Source organism: Colobus angolensis, unplaced genomic scaffold (genome assembly GCF_000951035.1).
Source record: "Colobus angolensis palliatus isolate OR3802 unplaced genomic scaffold, Cang.pa_1.0 Scaffold627, whole genome shotgun sequence".
Classification (NCBI taxonomy): domain Eukaryota; kingdom Metazoa; phylum Chordata; class Mammalia; order Primates; family Cercopithecidae; genus Colobus; species Colobus angolensis.
The window spans coordinates 148879-156697 of NW_012119899.1; the positions used below are offsets into that span (position 1 = coordinate 148879).

A 7819-nucleotide genomic window follows, 5' to 3' on the forward strand; every position below is an offset into this window, starting at 1 on the left:
AAGGGGAACATCACACATCAAGGCCTATTGTGGGGAGAGGGGAAGGGGAAGGATAGCATTAGGAGATATACCTAATGTAAATGATGAGTTAATGGGTGCAGCACAACAACATAGTACATGTATACATATGTAACAAATCTGCAGGATGTGCACATGTACCCTAGAACTTAAAATATAATTAAAAAAAAAAAAAGTTACCAAGACTACAAAAAAAAAAACAACAACAACAACAAAAAAACTTGCCCAGGGTCAAGTGCCATACCCTCTTGGAGGTATCATTTCTTTGTTGTTTTGCTTTTTAAGCAGGAGAAGCCATATGTACTGGAGGACAGTGATAGAAAGACCTTCTGTCTCCTTTGAGCATGTTTGAGGTGGGGTCACCAGTGTGTGTAGTTTTCTTTATGAGGGTGCCTAAGCAAGTTATGAAATTGGCAGGTCTTGCATTGTGATAGGCACTTGAGTGTCTGTTTCCTGTTTCTTCCAATCTGTGGATAAGAAATATTTTGAAACTAGTAATAAATAGAGAATTGAAGTCACACATGCTACCAGCTCATTTTTAACTGACTTATCTTCTGTATTTACTACTAGTATTATTATTATCATTGTTATTTTTCTCATGACTTTGGGAGTTTCAGCAAAACAATAGTGGAAAGAAATCTGGATTAGTAGACCAGCATTCTGGCTCCTTTCTTGTCTCGTCTATTGAAGATCACTATCAGCAAGCTTGCATTGGGAACCATTTCTTGACACCTACACCTGGTACCAGGCTTTAGAATTACAAAGATGGACATAATATGATTCCAGTTCTAAAATTCACCAGTGCCTCACAACCAGCAAGAACAAGTGGAGAACTGGCCAGTTAGAAGTTGCAGTGGAGAGTAAAGGTGATACTCACAAATGTGCAGGTTTTCCATGTGGAGGAGAAAAATGTGGGAAAATAAAAATGTACATCTAGGCAAAAAAAGCAGTTTAAGTACAGGACTTGAAGTATAAAAGTATGAGGCTTATTGAGGACAGGGTAGGACAAGAAGTAGAGTTTGACAAGAGAATACACTTTGGGAGTGTAGATTTGGGATGATAAGAGATGTTGGCCTTAGAAACATGGATGGGGGCTCAGCTTTGTAGGCTGTTATGAACCACCAAATGTTTTAGAGCAGGGCTGCAATGTGAGCAGCTCTGTGTTTCACAGAGAACACTGCAACATTTTAGAAAGTTTAAGCTCGAAAAAATACAATGTGTTCAGCAAAGTGCAGTGCAAACTTGGAATTTGGTACCCTCTTTGATAGAATACATTTTCCCTTTTTAAAAAGAGACTTTTCACCCCAGAATGTATGGGCTGCTTTCTTACACATGGCTAAATAATGATGGAAAGATGAGAACATTTATTTTCCCCAAATCAAATTCAATTAGACAATGTTTAAACTTTCCTAATTGTGTATTACTAATTGGTACATATTTAAAGTATGAGTAGACATCTTTAGAAGGGAGGAACTCCTTTTCTGTCAAAAACATTGAAGATGGACACTGGGAGCTGAATGAAGATACATGTAAAATAATTTTTGATAAATGATTACTATAATGGGGATACCAAAAGCTTATATAAATCAGTAAAAAGTCAAATAATTTAATAGCAAAATAAGCAGAAGGCATGACTAGGCAATTCAAAAAGTAGTACACTAAATATATATAATAACAAGTTACCTAATAGTTACTAAAACTCATATTAAAATAATGAGATGCTGCCAAGCACAGTGGCTCATGTCTGTAGTCCCAGTACTTAGGAAGGCCAAGGTGGGTGGATTACCTGAGGTCAGGAGTTTGAGACCAGCCTCTCCAATATGATGAAAACCTGTCTTTACTAGAAATACAAAAATAGGCCAGGCGTGGTGGCGCACACCTATAATCCTAGCAACTCGGGATGCTGAGACAGGAGAATTGCTTAAGCCCAGAAGACAGAGGTTTCACTGAGCTGAGATCATGCCACTGCACTCCAGCCTGGCCAACAGAGCAAGACTCTGTCACAAAAATAAATAAATAAATAAATAAATAAATAATAATGAGATGCCATTTTTTCATATACCAAAGTGGAAAATATTTTTTAAAATAATATATTCCTTTAAACTATTAATAAATAGTAAGTATAGGGAAACAAGAGCTTTCCTAACACTGTTACTGGAAGTATAATTTGATATCATATTCATATGTGGTAGTTTTTGCACTGTGCATCAGCGGCCTTTAAAATGTGCTATATTTCGCCAGGTGTGGTGGCTCATGCCTGTAATCCCAGCATTTTGGGAGGTCAAGTCGGGTGGATTATAAGGTCAGGAGATCAAGACCATCCTGGCTAACACGATGAAACCCTGTCTCTACTAAAAATACAAAACACTGGTCGTGGTGGCACATGCCTATACTCCCAGCTACTCAGGAGGCTGAGAGAGTAGAATCGCTTGAAACCGGGAGGTGGAAATTGCAGTGAGCTGAGACAGTGCCACTGCACTCCAGCCTAGGTGACAGAGCGAGAATCCATCTCGAAAAAAAAAAAAAAAAGTTCTATATTAATAAAGCAATTTTAACTAATAAATTAATTAGTTTTAATATAATGAAGTGGTGTCACCTGTCTGGGGTAAATACCCGAGGTTCGTCATCTCATGCCAAGGAAATCAGTGCATGGACATACAAGAAGTTGGTTTAGGAGTGGTGGTTTAATAGGCAAAAGAAAGAGAAAGGAGAATAGCTGTCTCTCCTGAGAAAGAGTGGGACCTCTGAGTGGGACTTCCAGCCTGCAGCGAAGCGCAATGGATTTCAAACACTGGCTTCAGGAGCAGGTGTCTGATTTACATAGGGCCCAAACATTGGTTGGATCAGGTTTGAAAGTTTACACAGCACACAAGGAAGCTGGCTGCTCTACCCTAATCTTCTATTATGCAAATGAGGCATTTGCCAGCACCCTGTTGCCTGCTTCTTAGTGTACATGTGGTTAACAAAAAAATGGGAAGATGGAGTCACCATTTTAAACATGCGTAGTCCCCAGTTAGCCCCTTTTCCTATTGGCACAGTTGCTGGCATTTATTCTTGCATGCTTCCACCTTGCTTATTAATGCCTGAAGCTCGATTTTACAGGCTGTTCTTTGCTAGAAAAGAAATAATTTGTGGGCTGCTTTTATTAAAAGGACAACTTTATCAAGGACTTTCCTATCCTCACTCACTATCTGCCTAAATAATTTCTTTTTAACTCCTGTATCAATAATAGTTAATGTCATGGGAAACATTTATGATATATTTGTATGTATGAATAAGCAAGATAACAAACTCTAGTGGTTCTTTTTAATTTATTTTTACAAACGTGTTGTGTACAAGTGTAATTTAGTTACATGCATAGACTGCATAGTGGTGAAGTCAGGGCTTTTAGGGTATCCATCACTCAAATAATTTACATTATAACTCTTAAGTAATTTCTCATTATCCACTCCCCACCCTACCTTCTCATCCTTTTACCTCAGGTTTGCTGGGCTTCAATGACCAATAAAACAAAGATAAATTAATTGTTTTCTGAGACTTAGAATTAAAAATCAATCTAAGAGAAAAGATTATTCCTAAGCCAAAATTTGTGTTATAAGTATATATATATATGCACACACACACACAAAGGGAAACATATGTTTGTGTGTATATATATGTGTGTGAGATATATATATGTGTGTATATATATATATTTGTTATATTTGTTTATACTCAAGAAACTTATACAGAGTCTTTCCCACTGCACAAACCCAAAAGTAAAGCCAAATGGCTCTATGCAATAAACATCATGGTAATAACTTCAAAAAAGAAAAAAAAAGCTTCCTCCAATGAATGTAAATTAAAAAAAAAATGAAGCAACTGTTTCTGCAGATGTGCAGAAATCAATATAAAGACACAAAAAGACACAGGAAACACAGAAAAGCAAGGTTCATGACACTTTCAAAGGAATACGATAATTCTCCAATACTCTAAGAAAAAAATAACATTGAAATGACTTTAAAAGACTTTAAAAAGGCTTCAAAATATAGATTTTAAAGAAGTTCAAAGAGAAGCAAAAGAAATCTAAAAACCAATACAAAAATAAATAAATAAATTTAGAGTATGAATGGGAAATGTGCCAAGGAGATAAATATCTTTTAAAAGAAACCAAAACAAAATTATGGAACTGAAATATTCACTGAAGGAAAAAGAAAATACATTCAATGATTCAATAACAGACTGAAAAGGCATAAAAAGAATTTTCAGACTTTTAAATGGGTCTTTTAAAATAATCTCCTCAGACAAAACTAAAGAGAAAAGAATTTTAAAAAATGAACAAAGACTTTGAGATGTTTCCGACTACATAAAGTGACTAAACATAAAAATTATCAGTGTTTCTGAGAAAGAAAAAAATCAAAAAGTTTAGAAAACCGATTTAAGAAAATAAATGATGAAAACTTCCCCAGTCTAGCAATAGAGTTAGACATACATATACAGGAGGCTCAGCAATCACCAGCAAAATACATTGCAAAACAGACTTCATCATGGCACATGATAATCAGAATTTCTAGAGTCAGAATGAAATAATTCTAAAATCAGCAAAAGAAAAGCATCTAGTCATTTACAAATAAAAACACATCAAACTAAAGGCAGACTTCTCAACAGAAACTTTACTGGCCAGAAGATAATGGAATGGCACTTTTAGAGTGTTGAAAGAAATGAAAAGTGCCAGCCAAAAATTTTGCATCACGCTAAATTAACTTTCACAAATTAAGAAGAAATAGTCTTACCCTGAAAAATAAATGCTGGGGAAACTAATTACCACTAGACTGGGCCTATAAAAGATGTTCAAGGGATTTCTTTTTTTTTCTTTTTTTTTTTTTTGAGACAGAGTTTTGCTCTTGTTACACAGGCTGGAGTGCAATGGCACAATCTCAGCTCACTGCAACCTCCGTCTTCCGGGTTCAAGTGATTCTCCTGCCTCAGCCCCCCAAGTAGCTGGAACTACAGGCACCCGCCACCTCACCCAGCTAATTTTTGTATTTTTAGTAGAGATGGAGTTTCATCATGTTGGCCAGGTTTGTCTCAAACTCCTGACCTCAGGTGATCCACCCACCTCAGTCTTCCAAAGTGCTGAGATTACAGGCATGAGCCATTGTGCCAGGCCAGTATTTCTAATAGAAAAACAAAAGATTGATATTCACCATGATTAAAACATATGAAAGTATAAAATTAATAGGTCTTATAAAACAAAAAAGAAATAAATCACAACATGATAGAATTTTATTAAACCAGATACATGAAAAAATAAAACAATTAACATTATGACAGTAACAAAACCTACATATTAATATTAATATTAACCTTGGCCGGGTGAGGTGGCTCATGCCTTTTGGAGGCCAAGGTGGGTGGATCATCTGAGATCAGGAGTTTGAGGCCAGGCTGGCCAACTTTGTGAAACCCCATCGCTACTAAAAATACAAAAAATTAGCTGGGCATGGTGGTGGGTACCTGTAATCACAGCTACTCAATAGGCTGAGACAGGAGAATCGCTTGAACTTGGGAGTCAGAGCTTGAAGTGAGCTGAGATCGCACCATTGCACTCCAACCTGAACAAAAAGAATGAGACTCCATCTCGGCCTCAGCTGGCACTTACCACCGCATTAGAAAGCAGCCTCAGGACCGGCCACCACCATCACTGGTGTCACCATGGGGGATGTGCTGGGTGTCTTCTCCCTCGCCAGCTGGGTTCCATGCCTCTGCAGCAGTGTCTCATGTTTGCTGTGTAGTTGCTGTCCTAATAGTAAGAATTCCACGTTGACTCGCCTCATTTATGCTTTCATTCTCCTCCTGAGTGCTGTTGTATCCTATATCATGCAGAGAAAAGAGATGGAAACGTACCTGAAGAAGATTCCTGGATTTTGTGAAGGGGGATTTAAAATCCATGAGGCTGATATAAATGCAGATAAAGATTGTGATGTGCTGGTTGGTTATAAAGCTGTGTATCGGATCAGCTTTGCCATGGCCATCTTTTTCTTTGTCTTTTCTCTGCTCATGTTGAAAGTAAAAACAAGTAAAGATCCCCGAGCAGCAGTACACAATGGGTTTTCATTCTTCAAAATTGCTGCCCTTATTGGAATCATGGTTGGATCTTTCTACATCCCTGGGGGCTATTTCAGCTCAGTCTGGTTTGTTGCTGGCATGATAGAGGCCGCCCTCTTCATCCTCATTCAGCTGGTGCTGTTGGTAGACTTTGCTCATTCTTGGAATGAATCATGGGTAAATCGAATGGAAGAAGGAAACCCAAGGTTGTGGTATGCCGCTTTACTGTCTTTCACAAGCGCCTTTTATATCCGGTCAATCATCTGTGTCGGGCTGCTCTATACATAACTACATCAAACCAGATGGCTGCACAGAAAACAAGTTCTTCATCAGTATTAACCTGATCCTTTGTGTTGTGGCTTCTATTATATTGATCCACCCAAAAATTCAGGAACACCAGCCTCGCTCCGGCCTCTTGCAGTCCTCCCTCATCACCCTCTACATTATATACCTCACCTGGCCAGCCATGTCCAATGAACCTGATCGTTTCTGAACCCCAGCCTGATGAGCTTTATTACACGCATAACCACCAACACTGGCTCCTGGAAATTCAACTGCTATGGTCCCTACCCCTACTCCACCATCAAAGAGTGGGTCTTTACTGAATTCAGATAATTTTATTAGACTGTTTGTCTTTGTTCTCTGCCTTTTGTATTCTAGCATCCGCACTTCCACTAATAGCCAAGTAGACAAGCTGACCCTGTCAGGGAGTGACAGCGTCATCCTTGGTGATACAACTACCAATGGTGCCAGTGATGAAGAAGATGGACAGCCTTGACGGGCTGTGGACAACGAGAAAGAGGGAGTGCAGTATAGCTACTCCTTATTCCACCTCATGCTCTGCTTGGCTTCTTTGTACATCATGATGACCCTGACCAGCTAGTATAGCCCTGATGCAAAGTTTCAGAGCATGACCAGCAAGTGGCCAGCTGTGTGGGTCAAGATCAGCTCCAGCTGGGTCTGCCTCCTGCTTTATGTCTGGACCCTTGTGGCTCCACTTGTCCTCACCAGTCGGGACTTCAGCTGAACCTCTGAGTGCCAAGGACACCACTGAAACTCACAAAGGTCTCCTTCACCGAAAACTCATATACCTTTTAAGTTTGCTTCAACTAAAATATTAAGTGAATGCTTTGCAAGTTTGACTGTATCCAGGTTTATACCAGAAGGTGAGATTGAATAATGCTTGATGCAGAATCTAAACTTCTCATTTATCTGCATATTTGGTTTACTTTTAAGGATATAGCACAAAGGGAACATTTTTTGTTTAAAGTGAACTATAGCTGTGCTGTGAAGAGAGTTCTTTATAAAGCCTGTAGGTTCTTTCAACTTCGGTTTAAAATGTAAGATAGGAAAATGTTGGATATTTGAGGCCATGCTTAATATATTTATATTGCAGTATCCTTTAAAAGCAAAAAAAAAAAAGCATTTACATTACAGTTTTCCTCTATGAAAGTCCTTACTTATATGACACAAGCACTCTGTTTTGTGCTTAAACTCTTCAGAGGGGTAGCATCAAAGTTCTTGGGGAAGGATTGTATATGTGGGTCCCTTCCCTAGAAGGATGGTTGCCGATTCCCTAGAAGAATGGCTACTGCTTCTACATCTTGAGTTTTTAAATTTACTTTTTGTACACTGTAGTATTGATACTGCTTGATTCAAGTCTGGTGCTTTGCCAGATGTATTAATTTCAATAAATGCTTTGTGAGTTTGGTTAAGA

The 7819-nt window shown here is 38.3% G+C and overlaps 1 pseudogene across 1 annotated transcript; it reads left to right on the forward strand.

Annotated features, from left to right (window-relative positions):
* Positions 1-5644: 5644 nt before the first annotated feature.
* Positions 5645-7819, forward strand: LOC105527484 (annotated as a pseudogene). Its single transcript, XR_001004233.1, has one exon. The product of XR_001004233.1 is annotated as a serine incorporator 3-like (transcript).